The sequence below is a fragment of the Bos indicus genome, chromosome 21, assembly GCF_029378745.1.
Source record: "Bos indicus isolate NIAB-ARS_2022 breed Sahiwal x Tharparkar chromosome 21, NIAB-ARS_B.indTharparkar_mat_pri_1.0, whole genome shotgun sequence".
Classification (NCBI taxonomy): domain Eukaryota; kingdom Metazoa; phylum Chordata; class Mammalia; order Artiodactyla; family Bovidae; genus Bos; species Bos indicus.
This window is the reverse complement of record NC_091780.1, coordinates 37,735,799-37,755,774: the sequence shown is the minus strand read 5'-3', so window position 1 is coordinate 37,755,774 and position 19,976 is coordinate 37,735,799. Positions and strand designations below refer to the sequence as shown.

Here is a 19,976-nt window from a genome sequence, read left to right as displayed (position 1 = left end):
TCAAATGGCTGAGGTATTGGAGCTTCAGCTTCAGCATCAGTCCTTCCAATGAATATTCAGGGTAGATTTCCTTTAGGATTGACTGGTTTGAATTCCTTGCTGTCCAAGAGAATCTCAAGAGTCTTCTCCAGCACCACAATTCAAAAGCATCAATTCTTTGGCACTCGGCCTTTTTTATGGTCCAAACACTCACATTCTTACATGACTACTGGAAAAACCATGGCTTTAACTATAAGGACGTTTGACGGCAAAAGAGAAGTCTCTGCTTTGTTAATATACTGTCTAGGTTTGTCATAGCGTTTCTTCCAAGGAACAAGCATCTTTTAATTTCATGGCTGCAGTTACTGTCCACAGTGATTTTAGAGCCCGAGAAAATAAAATGTGTCACTGTTACCACTTTTCCCTCTTCTATTTACCACGAAGTGATGGGACCAGATGCCAAGATCTTAGTTTTCTGAATGTTGAGCTTGAAACCAGCTTTTTCACTCTCCTCTTTCACCTTCATGATGAGGCTCTTTAGTTCCTCTTTGCTTTCTGCCATTAGACTGGTAACAATTGGATATCTCGTGTTGTGGGTATTTCTCCCAGCAGTCTTGATTCCAGCTTGTGCTTCATCCAGCCCAGTGTTTCTCATGATGTGCTCTGCATATAAGTTAAATAAGCAGGGTGACAACATATAGCCTTGACATACTCCTTTCCCTATTTGGAACCAGTCTATTGTTCCATGTCCAGTTCTAACTATTGTTTCTTGACCTGCATACAGGTTTCTCAGGAAACAGATAAGATGGTCTGGTATTTCCATCTCTTTAAGAATTTTCCAAAGTTGGTTGTGATCCACACAGTCAAAGGCTTTAGCATAGTGAATGAAAGAAGTTTTAGTTTTTTTTTTTTTTTTTGGACTTCCTTTTCTTTTTCTATGATCCAGTGGGTATTGGCAATTTGATTTCAGTTTCCTCTGCCTTTTTAAAATATAGCTTGCATCTGGAAGTTCTCCATTCCTATACCATTGAAACCTAGCTTGAAGGATTTTGAGCATCACCTTGATAGCATGTGAAATGAGCACAATTGTATGGTAGTTTGAACATTCTTTGACATCACCTTTCTTTGGGATTGGAGAGAAAGCTGACCTTTTCCAGTCCTGTGGGAATTACTGAGTTTTCCAAATTTGCTGCCATATTGAGTGTAGCACTTTCACAGCATCATCTTTTAGGATTTGGAGTAGCTCAGCTAAAATTCTATCACCTCTGCTGGCTTTGTTCATGCTAATGCTTTCTAAGGCCCACTTGACTTCACACTCAATGTTTGGCTCTAGGTGAGTGACCACACCATCATGGTCATCCTGGTCATTAGGACCTTCTTTGTACAGTTCTTTGTATTCTTGCCACCTCTTCTTAATGTCTTCTCCTCTGTTATATCCTTACAATTTCTGTCCTTTATTGTACCCATCTTTGCATGAAATGTTCCCTTGGTATCTAGTTTTCTTGAAATCTCTAGTCTTTCCCATTCTATTGTTTTCCTCTACTTCTTTGCATTGTTCACTTATGAGGACTTTCTTATCTCTCCTCGCTATTCTTTGGAACTCTACATTCTGTTAGATATATCTTTCCCTTTCTCCTTTCACTTTTCTTCCTTTCTCAGTTATTTGTAAGGCCTCCTCAGATAACCATTTTGATTCTTGTATTGCTTTTTCTTTGGGATGGTTTTGGTCACCACCTCCTGTACAAAGAATCTCCATCTATAGCTCTTCAGGCACTGTCTATTAGATCTAATCCCTTGAATCTATTTGTCACCTCCCCTATATTAATCACAAGGGATTTGATTTAGATCATACTGGTGACTGCAGCCATGAAATTAAAAGATGCTTACTCCTTGGAAGGAAGGTTATGACCAACCTAGATAGCATATTCAAACGCAGAGACATTATTTTGCCAACAAAGGTCTGTCTAGTCAAGGCTACGGGTTTTCCTCTGGTCATGTATGGATGTGAGAGTTGGACTGTGAAGAAGGCTGAGCGCCGAAGAATTGATGCTTTTGAACTGTGGTGTTGGAGAAGACTCTTGAGAGTCCCTTGGACTGCAAGGAGATCTAACCAGTCCATTCTGAAGGAGATCAGCCCTGGGATTTCTTTGGAAGGAATGATGCTAAAGCTGAAACTCCAGTACTTTGGCCACCTCATGCGAAGAGTTGACTCTTTGGAAAAGACTCTGATGCTGGGACGGATTGGGGGCAGGAGGAGAAGGGGACGACAGAGGATGAGATGGCTGGATGGCATCACTGACTCGATGGACGTGAGTCTGAGTGAACTCTGGGAGTTGGTGATGGACAGGGAGGCCTGGCATGCTGCGATTCATGGGGTCGCAAAGAGTAGACACGACTGAGCGACTGATCTGATCTGATCTGAATGGTCTAGTGGTTTTCCCTGTCTTCTTCATTTTAAGCCTGAATTTTACGATAAGGAGCTCATGATCTGTTCCACAGTCAGCTCCAGGTCTTGTTTCTGCTGATTGTATAGAGCTTCTCCAACTTCACAGGATGTAATCAATCTGATTTCAGTATTGACCATCCAGTGACGTCCGTGTGCAAAGCCGTCTGTTGTGTTGTTGGGAGAGTGTGTTTGCTATGACCAGCATGTTCTCTTGGAAAAATTCTGTTAGCCTTTGCTATGCTTCATTTTCTACTTCAAGGCCAAACTTGCCTGTTACTGCAGGTATCTCTTGACTTCCTACTTTTGCATTCCAATCTCCTTTGATGAGAAGGACATCTTTTTTTGGCATTAGTTTTATAAGGTCTTGTAGGTTATAATAGAACCTTAATCTTCGTCAGCATTAGTGGTTGGCACACTGACTTGAATTTCTCTCATATTGAATGGTTTGCCTTGAAAATGAACTGAGACATTCTGTTGTTTCTAAGATTGTACCCAAGGACTGCACTTCAGACTCTTTTGTTGACTATGAGGGCTACTCTGTTTCTTCTAAGGGATTCTTACCCAGAGTAATAGATATAATGGTCATCTGAATTAAATTCACCTATTCCTGTACACTTTAATTCTCTGATTTGATTCCTAAGATGTCGATGTTCAATCTTGCCATCTCCTGCTAGAACATGTCCAGTTTACCTTGATTCATGAACCTTACATTCCAGGTCCCTACACAATACTCTTCTTTACAGCATCATACTTACTTTCATCAGCAGACACATTCATAACTGAACATCATTTGGCTTTGGCTCAGCCTCTTCATTCTTCCTGGAGGTATTTCTCTGTTTTTCCGCACAGCATATTGGACAACTCCTAATCTTGGAGGGGGGGGGGGGGTGGCGCTCATCTACTGGTGTCATATCTCTTTGCCTTTTTGTACTGTAACATGGCGTTCTTGAGGCAAGAATACTGGAGTGGTTGGCTATTCCCTTCTCCGGTGGATCACGTTCTGTCAGAACTCTCTAACATGACCTGTCCATCTTGGGTGGCCCTGCATGGCATGGCTCATAGCTTCATGAGTTACACAAGGCTTTGATCCATGTGATAATTTTGGTTAGCTTTCTATGATTGTGGTGTTTGTTCTGGAGGCTGTGGAATTGTACTTTTGCATCTTCTATCTGCCTTCCAATGGATGAGATGATACAGACTATTACAGTATTATATATGTACAAATGAAATATCTAAATTGTTTCCCAATCGAGTTGGTCAGAATAATCTGTAAAGTTATTGCAACACAGATTCCATAACCGCATCCCAAATTTACAGAATCATAATATCCAGAGATGATAACTAGTTAATGATAATGATGAAAATAATAACATCAACAATAATAATAAGAGTAATAATACACATTGAGTATGATTTTTGTGATCAGCCAGGTTTGAAAATCACCAGGTACCATTATGAACAATAAAACACTCACAAATCATAAAGTGCTTATATCTATAAGACATAGCTTGAAATCGGAATTGTGTAAATTAAGGGTATAGAGACAAGAAGTAGTTTCTGTAATATATGGCCAGTGGCAGCAATACTGGATAAGAATCTAACTTTCTTAAAATATTCTTCTACTGACTGGGCTCATTGCTTCCCTTTTTTTTTTTTTCAGATCACAGATTGTCCATGAAATTTAAGACATAACATTACATAGTACAGTAGTTGCTTGCATTAGCTTTCAAATCTCTCTAAAACCAAGGATCAATAAACATTTTCTTTTTGTACATGACAAATATTAGAAAAAAGTTTAAAATAATTTTAAATCTCCATATAGATTTATGAATTTGGAAGACTATTTTACCAGAGGTAAAAATGTGAAGCAGTAAATGGTGACTGCCTCTGGGGAGTGTGATGAAGCTGATATATGTATGTAGAGTGATACATTATATAAAGCTTTGTGATTTTAACAGTTTCTAAAAGTTCATATTCATAAATTTGTTTTCATATGTTTTAAAGAAATACAAAACAAGGAAAAAATGGAACTTAGACAAGGGAATTTATTAGATCAGTTTTTCTATTGCTGCATAACAAATTAGCATAAATTTAGCAGCTTACAAGACATAAATGTATTATTCCATTGTGTTTGTGATTCTGGAATCTAGTTATATCTTAACTGGGGTCTTGGGAAGAATGCTATTAATATAATGGCCAAGGCTGGATCCTCTATGGAGGAGAGAATAGGGAAGATTCTGCCTCATAGCCACTAGAACAGACAGAGAACTTCATTTTCTTGTGATTATAAGCTAAGGGCACTGACTTCTTGCTCCCTGTTGGTTTGAAGGTGCCTTCACCTCCGAAAGGCATCCCTCAGGTCCTTGCCAACTAAGCCCTCTAAAATGGTTATTTACTTCTTCACAACCAGCAAGGGAGTCTTATATAACACAGTCACTGAATGAGCTCATTACTTTTCCCATATTTTATTGATTAAAAGAAAGTCACAGGGTGAATTTTGACTCAGTTTTTCTGGATCTTGTTGACAGAGTACATTTTGAAAGGAAAGAAAAAATTTATTGAGACTCAATTTTGTACTCTGCTAAGCACTAGAAAATATTTACATATAGTATTTCTTACAACATCCCTATAAAATAGGTACTGCCAATGCTATTTTTTGATGATTATTTTTCTTGCATGAAACAAGTAGCAAGTGTTAGAACATGAAATTTAACCAAAGACTTCTTCAAGTCAAGGTTTTTCTCTTTTCATTCTACTACATTATTATATTAGAAGGCTAGAGACTAATAACTCGTTTCATCTGCTTGTCACTTTGAACAAGATGGTATATGTTAAAAGGGCAGAAGTGAAAAGAAAGGGAGGTAAACACCACAGAAGCATTATTAAATTAACTCTTAAGATTTCATGTATATGAATCCACTTTGTATTATTTTTAACTACTTAATTGCAAATACACAACTTTGATATTGAAGACATTCCTTAGAAATGATCATTGTGGTTTAAGTAGCTCAATTGCTAAATCTGGGTTTTCTAAGAAACAGCTGAAGAACTTACAGCTTTCTCCAAATGGAGCTTTCTTTGACAATTAAATAGTAATAAAATCCACTTAGAAGTTTCAAATGTTTTCATAATTGGCAACAGTCTACATTTTAGACTAATTGCTAAGAAGTTTCATTTCCCATGGGTGGCAACACAAACTTCAACAGAATATTTACTATTAGTTATAGTTTTAATCTTCTATCATAATGGCAGCAAAGTACTATTTTGAGGGTTTTCTGATTTCATTGAGTTCATTTTTTGAATCTATTTAAATGCTTAAAGAAGTAAATGAGTAATTTATCTTGTTAAAGTACAATAGTAAGTGAAAGTATAATTCTGTGTCATTTTTTGAGAAAGCTTTTAGCCTTACTATTTAACAATGAATAAATGAAAATAAAAAGCTAAGAAAAAAATAAAAAATTAATAATTGTTTTAATTGGTATGTTGGGAAGTCAATACACCCCTGTCATAATGGACAACATAAGGAACATAAGGTAATACTATAATGATCAATGAATTCTCATCATGTATTGAATTCTCCTCTTTGTATATGTACAAGAACGCATGTATATGTAATATTGCGTGCAATATTTTGATTGAACCTGCTCTCTCAAACTTTTATTTATTTTTTAAATTTTATTTTATTTTTAAACTTTACATAATTGTATTAGTTTTGTCAAATATCAAAATGAATCCACCACAGGTATACATGTGTTCCCCATCCTGAACCCTCCTCCCTCCTCCCTCCCCATCTCTCAAACTTTTAAAAGTTTGTTCATTTCTTTGAATTTCTGGGTAGTCCCATAAAGGTTTCACATTTGCATTTTAAGGAATGCCAAAGATTCAATCAACTGTAAGCTGATTTTTACATACCCTTTGAAACAGTGGAAAAATTTTCACTCTCCCAGGTGTAATATTTAAATTCTACTTAAATTCTAAAAAAAGAAAAAAAATGACTTCAATTGCAGTTAACCTTAGGTTAATGTTCAGTTGGAAAGATGTTTTACCTTAAAGTGTCTCTGAATTTGTTTTCAATTTGTTTTTTTATTTTTTTAGATCCCCTTTCTTCTCTCTTTCGTATTACATCAGCTCTTGAGACTCCACAGTATACTGGAGAAATGGAATAATTCAGAGAAAGCATCTTCTATTTTAAGATGGGAATATTTGAATATATTTGCCTTCCTTTAGGTATCCTGCTTTATGTTTCAAATGCATGGTAGCAGTTCAACACTCAAATATCTGCCTTTTATAACCTATCTCCTAGGATATGTTCCAAAACAATGAGGTATATTGTTGACAAAGAATTAAATGTAATAATCAGGCAATTAACCAAGGGTATTTGCAGCACTACATAAAAAGACAAATTAAGAAGACTACCGTGGTATCCAGAAGCCATCTGTTAACCAATGTCAAATTGATGATAAAGAAAATTGAGTTCCCTTGGCAGTTGGTTTTTCTCCAGCTGCATGCAGCTATAAAAGAGCCATCAAACACAAATCTGCATTTGTTGTTAATTCAGAAATGCAGTAGAAAGGCACTGGGAAACCTCTAGTGACAACTTTTTATTCTGAAAGTTGACTCTAAGATTCTCAGAAAAGTTATACATTGGACTTTGGATCAGCATTTAAGACCATCTTGAGAGGATGAAACTAAGATGATCAGAACAATTCTCATATGTGTGTGCAAACACACAAATACACTAAAATATGTTCAAAGCATGAAATAATGAGTGAATTGCTTCTAATCAACCATAACGGTTAGTTAATAAACTTATATACGCACCCTATTTATCCCATTTATTATTGCACATATCCTAATGTCAGCCTCACTTTAAGGAAAGAGTCACAATAGAGCAGTACCAGAAAATAACCATAAATTTGGATAAATTTGGATTATTACTAAGCCCTGATAAAGACCAGTTTGAAAGATATACTAAGGTGCCCTTCAGAACAATTATTATACTAATGTTCAATGGAAACTTGAAGAAGTTAACTTAATGCCTTGAAAATGGTTAGGATCTGGAGTCAGGCAAAAGTGATGCTTCAAATTCATACTTCATTCCTTATTAGTTATATGACCTTGGGCATAATACTTAATCTGTTCTAATGTGTGTATAAAAATGAGAATGATAATAACCTTCAGGGATGTTTAAAGGATAAAATGAATTAATGTGTGTCAAAACTTCTTTCTGTCAAATAAAGAATTAAATGTCTTATCAATGGATTATTGAACCAATACTAATTGCTAAGGACTTTAAGCTTATTGTGGAAAGGTCACTGGGCTGGAGATCAGGAAATCTAGCTTATTCTTCCAACTTTGCCATAAATTAGCTATGTGACACTATACAAACGATTTACATTCTCTGGACCACAATTTACTGTTTCCAAAATTAAGCTTGGGATGGCATGGAATTAAAATGTTCCTATTAATCCTAAAATCCTATAATTCCAAGGACTTGAACTAGATTTCCAAAACAAATGCCAAATAAAAACTCAGAAATTTGTAGGAAATTCAAATCATTAGAATCACTTGTGTTTATTACTGATTTACCTTTAAAAGAAAAAATAGTGGAAAAAATTGAAGTTTAAATTTATTACACATATTTTTATTAAAAGCATGTAGTTTTAAGGAAACACATATTTAAATTAGTCACTAAAGCTGCTGAGTTGAACTAGATGAACCCAAAATTATGGTTGACTTGTACTAGAAGTTTAGAATTTTAAAAGCCGAAGACCAAACACACACACACGCACACACACACAACTACTTATTCACTCTCCAATTTATGTTGAATAAAACAGATACTTTTAAGTGACAGCAACATGGTTCTAGAACCTGTCTGTTGACTCTTATACAACCTTTTCCACATCATATTTCACTATTTTTACTTTTATTTTTAACAGTCTTGTAAATACATTCTCTCTGACACATTCTCTGTTCCCAACACCATATCTGGAATTGTTAACTTTGACTGAAATTGCCACATTTAGTTTACTAGTGCAGTGTCGAACAAGCATTTCATAGCAAATGATATCAAAATATAATTTATGGTTCCTCTTACACTGCCAGTTTAAAATGCATGCAGAGAAGAGGCTTACCTCCACCCCCACTACCATGGTATGAAAACTCAATGATCCTCATCATTTTTAAGTTCATTCCTCAGTATCAAACATTCAACATTTTCAGGTTTTTTATAGTTTCAGCTCAGAAATACTAATTGCTTCTTAAAAACAGTGATCAATATTTGCATCTTTACTAAAACAGGAGAACTTTTCTCCTTTTAGGCATAGTAAGCTTCTATTTCCATTAGTTAGATGCTATCAGTTCAGTTCAGTTGCTCAGTCATGTCTGACTCTCTGAGACCCCATGAAATGCAGCACGCCAGGCCTCCCTATCCATCACCACCTCCCGGACTTCACTCAAACTCATGTCCATCGAGTCAGTGATGCCATTCAGCCATCTCACCCTCTGTCGTCCCCTTCTCCTCCTTCCCCCAATCCGTCCCAGCATCAGAGTCTTTTCCAATGAGTCAGCTCTTCGCATGAGGTGGCCAAAGTACTGGGGTTTCAGCTTTTGCATTAGTCCTTCCAAAGAAATCCCAGGGCTGATCTCTTTTAGAATGGGCTGGTTGGATCTCCTTGCAGTCCAAGGGACTCTCAAGAGTCTTCTCCAACACTACAGTTCAAAAGCATCAATTTTTCGGCACTCAGCTTTCTTCACAGTCCAACTCTCACATCCATACGTGACTACTGGAAAAAAGCATAGCATTGACTAGATGGACCTTTGTTGGCAAAGTAATGTCTCTGCTTTTGAAATGCTATCTAGGTTGGTCATAACTTTCCTTCCAAGGAGTACTGCTGCTACTGCTAAGTTGCTTCAGTCGTGTGTGACTCTGTGCGACCCCATGACGGCAGCCCATCAGGCTCCACCGTCCCTGGGATTTTCCAGGCAAGAACACTGGAGTGGGTTGCCATTTCCTTCTCCAATGCATGAAAGTGAAAAGGGAAAGTGAAGTCACTCAGTCGTGTCCGACTCTTAGCGACCACATGGACTACAGCCTACCAGGCTCCTCTGTCCATAGGATTTTCCAGGGAGTAAGCATCTTTTAATTTCATGACTGTAATCACCATCTGCAGTGACTTTGGAGCCAAAAAATAAAGTCTGACACTGTTTCCCCATCTATTTGCCATGAAGTGATGGGGCCAGATGCCATTATCTTAGTTTTCTGAATGTTGAGCTTTAAGCCAACTTTATCACTTTCACTTTCATCAAGAGGCTTTTCAGTTCCTCTTCCCTTTCTGCCATAAGGGTGGTGTCATCTGCATATCTGAGGTTATTGATATTTCTCCCAGCAATCTTGATTCCAGCTTGTGCTTCTTCCAGACCAGCATTTCTCATGAGGTACTCTGCATAGAAGTTAAATAAGCAGGATGACAATATACAGCCTTGACGTACTCCTTTTCCTATTTGGAACCAGTCTGTTGTTCCATGTCCAGTTCTAACTGTTGCTTCCTGACCTGCATATAGGTTTCTCAAGAGGCAGGTCAGGTGGTCTGGTAGTCCCATCTCTTTCAGAATTTTCCACAGTTTATTGTCATCCACATAGTCAAAGGCTTTGGCATAGTCAATAAAGCAGAAATAGACATTTTTCTGGAACTCTCTTGGTTTTTCGATGATCCAGAGGATGTTGGCAATTTGATCTCAGGTTCCTCTGCTTTTTCTAAAACCCGCTTGAACATCTGGAAGTTCATGGTTCATGTACTGCTGAAGCCTGGCTTGGAGAATTTTGAGCATTACTTTGCTAGCATGTGAGATGAGTGCAATTGTGTGGTAGTTTGAGCATTCTTTGGCATTGCCTTTCTTTGGGATTGGAATGAAAACTGACCTTTCCCAGTCGTGTGGCCACTGCTGAGTTTTCCAAGTTTGCTGGCATATTGAGTGCAGCACTTTCACAGCATCACCTTTTAGGATTTGAAATAGCTCAGCTGGAATTCCATCACCTCCACTAGCTTCGTTTGTAGTGATACTTTCTAAGTCCCACTTGATTTCACATTCTAGGATGTCTGGCTCTAGGTGAGTGATCACACCATCATGATTATCTTGGTCGTGAAGATCTTTTTTGTACAGTTCTTCTGTGTATTCTTGCCACCTCTTCTTAATTTCTTCTACTTCAGTTAGGTCCATACCATTTCTGTCCTTTATCGAGCCCATCTTTGCATAAGATATTCCCTTGGTATCTCTAATTTTCTTGAAGAGATCTCTAGTCTTTCCCATTCCGTTGTTTTCCTCTATTTCTTTGCATTGATCGCTGAGGAAGTCTTTCTTATCTCTCCTTGCTATTCTTTGGAACTCTGCATTCAGATGCTTATATCTTTCTTTTTCTCCTTTGCTTTTCACTTCTCTTCTTTTCACAGCTATTTGTAAGGCCTCCCCAGACAGCCATTTTGCTTTTTTGCATTTGTTTTCCATGGGGATGGTCTTGATCCCTGTCTCCTGTACAATTCATGAACCTCCATCCATAGTTCATCAGACACTCTATTTATCATATCTAGTCCCTTAAATCTATTTCTCACTTCCACTGTATGGTGGAGAAGTCTGACAGAATGTGGTACACTGGAGATGGGAATGGCAAACCACTTCATTATTCTTGCCTTGAGAACCCCATGAACAGTATGAAAAGGCAAAATTATAGGATTCTGAAAGAGGAACTCCCCAGTTCATTAGGTGCCCAATATGCTACTGGAGATCAGTGGGGAAATAACTCCAGAAAGAATGAAGGTATGGAGCCAAAGAAAAAACAATACCCAGTTGTGGATGTGACTGGTGATAGAAGCAAGGTCTGATGCTGTAAAGAGCAATATTGCATAGGAACCTGGAATGTTAGGTCCATGAATCAAGGCAAATTGTAAGTAGTCAAACAGGAGACGGCAAGAGGGAACATTGACATTCTAGGAATCAGTGAACTAAAATGGACTGGAATGGGTAAATTTAACTCAGATGACCATTATATCTACTACTGTGGGCAGTAATCCCTTAGAAGAAATGGAGTAGCCATCATGGTCAACAAGAGTCCAAAATGCAGTACTTGGATGCAATCTCAAAAATGACAGAATGATCTCTGTTCATTTCCAAGGCAAACCATTCAATATCACAGTAATTCAAGTCTATGCCCCAACCAGTAACGCTGAAGAAGCTGAAGTTGAGCAGTTCTATGAAGACCTACAAGACGTTTTAGAACTAACACCCCCAAAAGATGTCCTTTTCATTACAGGGGACTGGAATGCAAAAGTAGGAAGTCAAGAAACACCTGAAGTAACAGGCAAATTTGGCCTTGGAATACAGAATGAAGCAGGGAAAAGGCTGATAGAGTTTTGCCAAGAGATCACACTGGTCATAGCAAACACCCTCTTCCAACAACACAAGAGAAGACTCTACACATGGACATCACCAGATGGTCAACACCGAAATCAGATTGATTATATTCTTTGCAGCCAAAGATGGAGAAGCTCTATACAGTCAGCAAAAACAAGACTGGGAGCTGACTGTGGCTCAGATCATGAACTCCTTATTGCCAAATTCAGACTGAAATTGATGAAAGTAGGGGAATCCACTAGACCATTCAGGTATGACCTAAATCAAATCCCTTATGATTATACAGTGGAAGTGAGAAATAGATTTAAGGGCCTAGATCTGATTGATAGATGCTATAGTGAACCTAAAAGATCCATGAATTTAGAAGGAAATTCTAAAAAGCTAGTAGGCAGAATCGTTTCTTTTTGGTTAGTTACTGTTAATGCAGTAGCAAGTTTAAACTAAGTTTAGACCATTAAAAAAATGCATGCAAGACATAATATTATTTTGAATATAAAAAACAAATAACAAGAAACAATAAAAATTATGTTAACAAACCAGGTTGATTTTGTCCAATGCACAGCAAGTTGAACACAGCAAGTTAAAACACTGAGGTTTACAGCAAAGAGGGTTTATCTCCAAGGTCAAGGAGACCAGAGAACTAGTCTCGAATCTGCTTCCCTAAAAGCAAGGAGTCAGGGCTCTTATAGATAATAAATAAGGAAGCAGGGTGAGCTGAGGTGTGGGAAAAGATATAGGAATCATTCCACACACAGACATACCTGAGTTACAGGTCTCTGCATTTCAAAAGGTCACCAAGCATGCCCAGTTGAAGGGTCAGTGGTCTGTGGTCCTATCCAGTCTCAATCAACTCATCTTGAACTAGATGCAGCTGACTCCAAGCTTCTGGAAAACAATTTGGGCAAATGGCTTATTGCTTAGGCTAGTTGCTGCTTGGCACACATGCAAGTCTTAAAATGACCTTGATTAGTGAAGGCAGGTGAAATGGACCAATCATTACACTATTTCAAGTAAAACACTGATCTTTGACAAAGGAGGAAACACAATACGATGGAGAAAACATGGTCTTTTTAACAAATGGTGCTGAAAGATGTAAATAGCCACATGGTAAAAAATGAATTTAGACAGACTTTATACCATTCACAACATAGATCTGAATATAAAACACAAAACTACCAGAAGATAAGATAGTAGGAAATATAGATGACCTTGGGTTGAGTACGGATATTTTAGATACTACATCTAAAGCATGATCAATAAAATAAATGATTGATAAGTTGGACATAATTAAAATAAAAATCTGCCATTCTGTGAGAGACACTACGAAGTGAGAAGATAAGCCACAGACTGGGAGAAAGTATTTACAAGAGATAAGTTTGATAAAGAACTGTTATTCTAAATGCCTGGGTTGGCTAAAATGTTTGCTTGGGTTTTTCCACAATATTTTATGGAAAAATATCCAAATGAACTTTTGACCAACCCAATACAAAAGGCTCTTAACACTCAACTTTAAAAAAAAAACAAACTGATTTTAAAAAAAGATCAAAAGCCTTAACAGACACCTTACCAAAGAGGATACATAAATGACAGGTAAGTATACGAAAATATGTTCAACATCATATGTCATCAGAGAAATGAAAGTTAAAATACCAATGAGATACCAACAAACACCTATTAGGATGACAACAGTCCAAACATTAACAGCACAGAATGGCAGAGATGATACAGAGCAATAGGAACTCTCATTCACTGATAGTGAGAATGCATATTGCAGAGTCATTTTGGAATATAGATGTGCACTTAATATATGATCCAGCAACTACACACCTTGGTATTTATGCAAATAAGTTGAAAACATGTCCACACAATAATCTGCACACAGATGTTTACATTAGCTTTATTCCTCATTGTCCAAAACTGGAAGCAACCAAAATGTCCTTCAATAGGTGAATGTATAAATAAACTAGGGTACATCTAGACAATGGAATAATATTGAGTGCCAAAAATAAATGAGCTATCAAGTCATAAAAATACACGGAGAATCTTAAATGTATATTACTCATGAAAGAAACCAATCTGAAAGGCTACATACTGAGTTTTCTGACAGTTGAGAAAAGCCAAAACTATGGAGACAATAAAAGAATCAGTGGTTTCCCAGAATTAGAGAAGAAGAAGGGATAAATAGGCAGAGCACATAGAATTTTTAGAATGATAAACTATTTTGTATGATACTATGATGGTGGATATATGTAATTATACATTTGTTAATACCCATAGAATGTACATGGATCATGGATAAAGCAAGGGAATTCCAGAAAAAAACATTAATTTCTGCTTCATTGACTTTATGGTGAAGCTTTTGACTATGTAGATCACAACAAATTGTGGAAAATTCTTAAAGAGATGAGAATACCAGACCACCTTACCTGTCTCCTGAGAAACCTGAATACAGGTCAAGAAGAACAGTTAGAACCAGACATGGAACCGCTAACTGGTTCAAAATTGGGGAAGGGGAGTACAACAAGGCAGTATATTGTCATGCTGCTTATTTAACTTATATGCAGAGTACATCATAAGAAATGTGGGTTGGATGAATCCCATGCTTGAATCAAGATTGCTGGGAGAAATATCAACAACCTCAGAAATGCAGATGATACCACTCTAAAGTAAAAAACCAAAGAGGAACTAGAGCCTCTTGATGAGGGTGAACAAGGAGAGTGAAAAAGCTGGCTTGAAACTCAACATTCAAAAAACTAAGATCATGGGATCTGGTCCCATCATTTCATGGCAAATAGGAGTGGGTGGGGAGTGGAAACAGTGACAGATTTTATTTTCTTGGGCTTCAAAATCACTGTGGATAATGACTCCTGTCATAACATTAAAAGATGTTTGCTCCTTGGAAGGAAAGCTATGACAAATCTTGATGGTGTATTAAAAAAGAAGAGACATCATTTTGCTGACAAAGGTCCATATAGTCAAAGTTAGGATTTTTCCAGTAGTCACATACAGATATGAGAATTGGACCATAAAGAAGGCAGAGTGCTAAAGAATTTATGGTTCTGGCAAAGACTCCTGAGAATTCCTTGGACAGAAAGATCAAACTAATCAATCCTAAAGGAAATCAAGCCTGTATATTGATTAGAAGGACTGATGCTGAAGCTGAGGCTCTAATACTTTGGCCACATGATGGGAAGAACTAACTCAGTGAAAAAGACCCTGCTGCTCGGAAAGATTGAAGGCAGGAGGAAAAGGGGGTGGCAGAGGATGAGATGATTAGATAACATCATTCTTCACTCAGTGGACATGAATTTGAGCAAACTCTGGGAGACAGTTGTGGACAGAGTAGCCTGGTGTGCCACAGTCCATGGGGTCACAAAGAGTCAGATATGACTTAGTGACTGCAAAAAAAAAAAAAAAAAACAGTGGAATGAACACCAAGAAAAACCCTAATATAAACTATGAACTTTGGATAGCAATAATGTGTCAATGCAGTTCATCTGTTGTAACAAATGTGCCGATTTAGTGGAGAAAGGTGATAGTGGAGAAGTGGGGCTGGGGTGCTGGGAGGGCAGATAGTGTATGGGAACTCTCTATACTTTCCATTTAATTTGGATGTGAATATAAAAGTGTTCTAAAAATTAAAGTCTATTTGAAAAGGTAAAACAGAAGAATCTAACTTGATCCATTTTAAAGGGGGATTTTTTTCCAGAGAAATTGACATTTTTCCAAGTAATAAGGTAATCATCACATAAACAGTTAGTTTGGGGCATATTCAGTAGGAGGTAAGAGAAAGATTTTAATGAATTTTTAAAATAGATGCATATCCTATTGCAAAATGAATTACATTACGAAACAGAGGGAGAACAAAAACAAAGATAAGGCACTCATTGTAATTCATATAAGGCAACCCATCTCAAATCTATTTTGAAGAACCTCTAAAGATAAAAATTAATATAGATGATATATCCAAATATAGGCAATTCCATCAAGACCACTCAAACAAATTTTTACAGACTATGAACCAAAATATATCTACTTCACATTCACAAGCTAAATTGGATATGACTATATCATATTTATGGCTACCCATTCTAGTATTCTGCCTGGAGAATTCCATGGACAGAGGAGCCTGGTGGCTACATGTGCAAAGTGTAGGACAGGACTGAGTGGCTAACACTTTCACTTTTTTTCACATATCATAAGTATACTGTACAGGGAAAAGTGTGAAGGTAACATAAATGGTTAGAAGCAAAATGTGTCAAACTGTGAAGATTCAACATTAGGATGTCAACTTTCAGACTAGCTAATAAAGCATATTAGCTTTTATCCTTTAGAAGTCAATACAATGGTCAATTAGTGCGTGTGTGCTCGGTCATTTCAGTTGTGTCTGACTCTTTGCAACCCTATGGACTGTAGTCCACCAGACTCCTCTGCCCATGGAATTCTCCAGGCAAGCATACTGGAGAGGGTCACCATGCCTTTTTCCAGGGGATCTTCCCCACCTAGGGATGAAACCCGCACCTCTTGCATTGCAGGCAGATTCTTTACCACTGAGCCACTGGGGACGTCTGGCCAATTAGTAAAGAAGTGCAAAGTAGATTATATACACACCATTGAAAGTTGAACAACATGGGTTTGAATGGCATGGGCCTACTTGTATATGGATATTTTACAATAGCAATTCCTAGAGTACTACACAGTAAGTAGTTGGTTGAATCCTTAGAACCAAAACTGCACATAAGGAGTAACCATGGATATGGAGGAGACGGGGGTGGCAGAGGATATGAGATGATTAGATAAGTTATATTTGGATTTTTGATGCACAGAAAGTCAGTGTCTGCAAACCTCTAAGACATATGGGTTTAACAGAGTCAGTTGAAAGGGGAAAAAAGTGACTAGAGCAAAGTAAAAGCAGTGTGCCAAAAATCCTCCAGTAAACAGCTGTAAATAAGTAAGTTGCTATGACAAGATTTATGAAAAAATGTTCCCTGAGAATTCTGGAGCCAAAAAAACTGTGGCTTTGATGTTACTCCTGGGGAAACAGTGAGATTATTATTCCATTGTCCTTAAGGTGTTTGCTGTGTAGGTCATCCCTAACTGAGATAGGCACTGATGATGTGTGGTATAAATATAAACTAGTCACTCTGATATGGGAAGCAGACAGGGTTAAGGGACAATGTTCCATGTTGGTTTATTGCAGAAAATGAAGAGATCCTAATACAATAGACAAGATTACACATGAAAGGCTAAAAAGAATATTCTGATGGAAAAAGAAAGGGAAGTTACAGATTTTACATGATCTGTGCCTTCTGGGTTGCCATTTCCTTCTCCAATGCATGAAAGTGAAAAGTGAAAGTAAAGTCACTCAGTTGTGTCCGACTCCTAGCGACTCCATGGACTGCAGCCCACCAGGCTCCTCTGTCCATGGGATTTTCCAGGCAAGAGTACTGGAGTGGGTTGCCATTGCCTTCTCCTCTTTGCTCCTTAGCAGACATGATTGAGAAATTTTTATCTGCTTAAACATTAAAGAGTTGTAAACCAAAGTTCAAGCATGGTTATTTTAATCAGTGAAATTGATAAATAATACCAGACTTGAAATTACTTGCAGATGAAGATATAGCCAAGGAAACACTGCTACCTATCAAAAGGAAGGAATGGGTCTGAGGCTCAACTATCTGGTACCTAATATGATTCTTGTGTCTTTGCAGAAAGAAAATATTGAAGAATATTTAGGTGTGGCAATCAGCGGAGGCCAAGAATTTGTCATGGTTCAAAGATAGCATGTGACTGGGTATATCTAGAATAGTGTCTCCTAATGGGATCTCTTCATTTTGCTCTTTCCTAAGGTAATTTCAGCTTTGGCAACTAAGATGTGTGCATAAAATCAAGGCACCCATCTTGCCAAGTTGTAGTTAGCCATTTAAAAATAAAGTTTACGATAAAAATGAGTCAAGTTATTGACAAAAACACATGTAATCAAAAAAAGAAAAGTAGCTTAACATAGCTAGTACTAGATTCAGGCCCATCTTTGGAAGAATCTAAAACTTCTGAAGTCATACCATGTCATCTGAACACAAAATCAGAAGCCAGAATGAGTTTTTATGCTACAGTCAACAAGTATTTGCAAAGTCAGGAGAACAAAAAGGCATATCTTAGCTTTTTTCAGTACAAGAAAAAGAAAGGATCAACTTACTGAATCTTCTCTAAATGAACATTATATTCAAAACAGCAAAACAAACATGAAAAATAGACAATTCCAAGGCAGAGAAGAACACAGTAAAAGATTACCTTGGTGTTTAGTTTACAGTTCTATGCCATGGTTAATTATAAAACAGAAAACTATAAAATAAAAATAAAAATTGGTACCATTATAGAATGATTCAGAATCATTCTTCACCATGTTTTGGGTCTTATGTAAAATAGAAAATATACAAGAGAGACAAGTATTACCCTAGCAGTTTAAGTCCTTTTTAGTTTAATCATTTTTTTTTTTTGCCCATATAATAATCGTAAAATTTTCCCAATGGGAAGAAATTTTTTTAAATGATGAGATTTGAAGGCGTGCCTTTTGTCTCAATACATATTTAAAACAAGATACTATTCTGTGTCTGCAGATAGTGAGTTCCCATTTACAGAAATGGCCAAGAAAAAAATGCATTCATAGCACCCTTAATGTTTATTCTTGACAACTTGAGTTTTTAGTGCATTACATGTATTTTGATTAATAAAAAGATACATAGGAATCTTTTCTAAGGAAGAACAAATGTTGTAAAAGTATCTCCTCTTAATCTCTCCCAGCTCAGCAAAGAAACACCAACAGCAGCACCTCCACAATAACTGTGTCCCTTGCAAATGAGTGGTTATAGTATTACGGTGGGAGGAGAATGGATTTGAAGTCAGAAGACATTTGGCTTATGAAAACTGTGAACAATTCCTTCTGAGATAGGTTTAAACGGGAACTCACATTATCAACAGGATTTTCTAATATTCTGCCTGACAGGTAATCTCCTTAATTTTAAATTAAAAAAAAAAAAACACACACACACAGTCAAGACATTTGGTTACTATAACATAAATCCTTTCATAAAGTATATATATATATATATAATATATATCACTGTGTATATTATAAAATTATTTTCTTAAATGTAAAAGATACACAAAAGGCACTTAATAAATATTTTTGAAAGAACAGGTAAGATTATCTCTTAGTTGTTCACTAAAATAATAAATTTCAGTCTCCTCTAACTGACTTCCAGAACTAGTGAACAAATACATGGATATAGAAAACAATACATTGTATAATAACTCCAATACTTTGGCCACCTGATGCAAATAACTGACTCATTGGAAAAGACCCCAATGCTGGGAAAGACTGAAGGCAGAAGAAGAAGGGGACAACAGAGGATGAGATGGTTGGATGGCATCACTGACTCGATGGACACGAATCGAGTAAGCTCAGGGAGTTGGTGATGGAAAGGGAAGCCTGGTGTGCTGCAGTCCATGGGGTCGCAAAGTGTCTGACACGACGGAGCAACTGAACTGAACTTATACCAATTACAATGTGCAGAATCTTAGAAGTGGATTGTAACTTTCAATGGACTGATACTGCTACTGCTAAGTCGCTTCAGTCGTGTCTGATTCTATATGACCCCATAGACAGCAGCTCACCAGGCTCCCCCGTCCCTGGAATTCTCCAGGCAAGAACACTGGAGTGGGTTGCCATTTCCTTCTCCAATGCATAAAAGTGAAAAGTGAAAAGTGAAAGTGAAGTTTCTCAGTCGTGTCCGACTCTTAGCGATCCCATGGACTGCAGCCCACCAGGCTCCTCCATCCATGGGATTTTCCAGGCAAGAGTACTGGAGTGGGGTGCCATTGCCTTCTCTGGACTTTCATTGGAAGTGGTCTATAATTTCCAGTTTTAGACATATGAACAAGAACAAAACATTAAAATAGGACAATTAATTAGTTGTCAACATGAACTATAAATCAAGAGAATAAACAGGCAAAATTAGTCATACTGTGCTTAGTCACTGAGTAATGTCTGACTCTTTGTGACCCTATGGACTGTAGCACTCCAGGCTCCTCTGTCCATAGGATTCTCCAGGCAAGAATACTGGAGTGGGTTGCCATGCCCTCC

At 37.3% G+C, this 19,976-nt stretch overlaps 1 long non-coding RNA gene across 1 annotated transcript in view; it reads right to left on the bottom strand.

Annotated features, from left to right (window-relative positions):
- The window catches only part of LOC139178355 (uncharacterized), a 112,524-nt gene that overhangs the window by 51,623 nt on the left and 40,925 nt on the right, over positions 1-19,976 (bottom strand). Inside the window, exon 3 of the long non-coding RNA XR_011562774.1 lies at positions 12,598-12,721. This is a non-coding gene — a long non-coding RNA (uncharacterized lncRNA). The remainder of the gene's footprint in view (positions 1-12,597; positions 12,722-19,976) is intronic.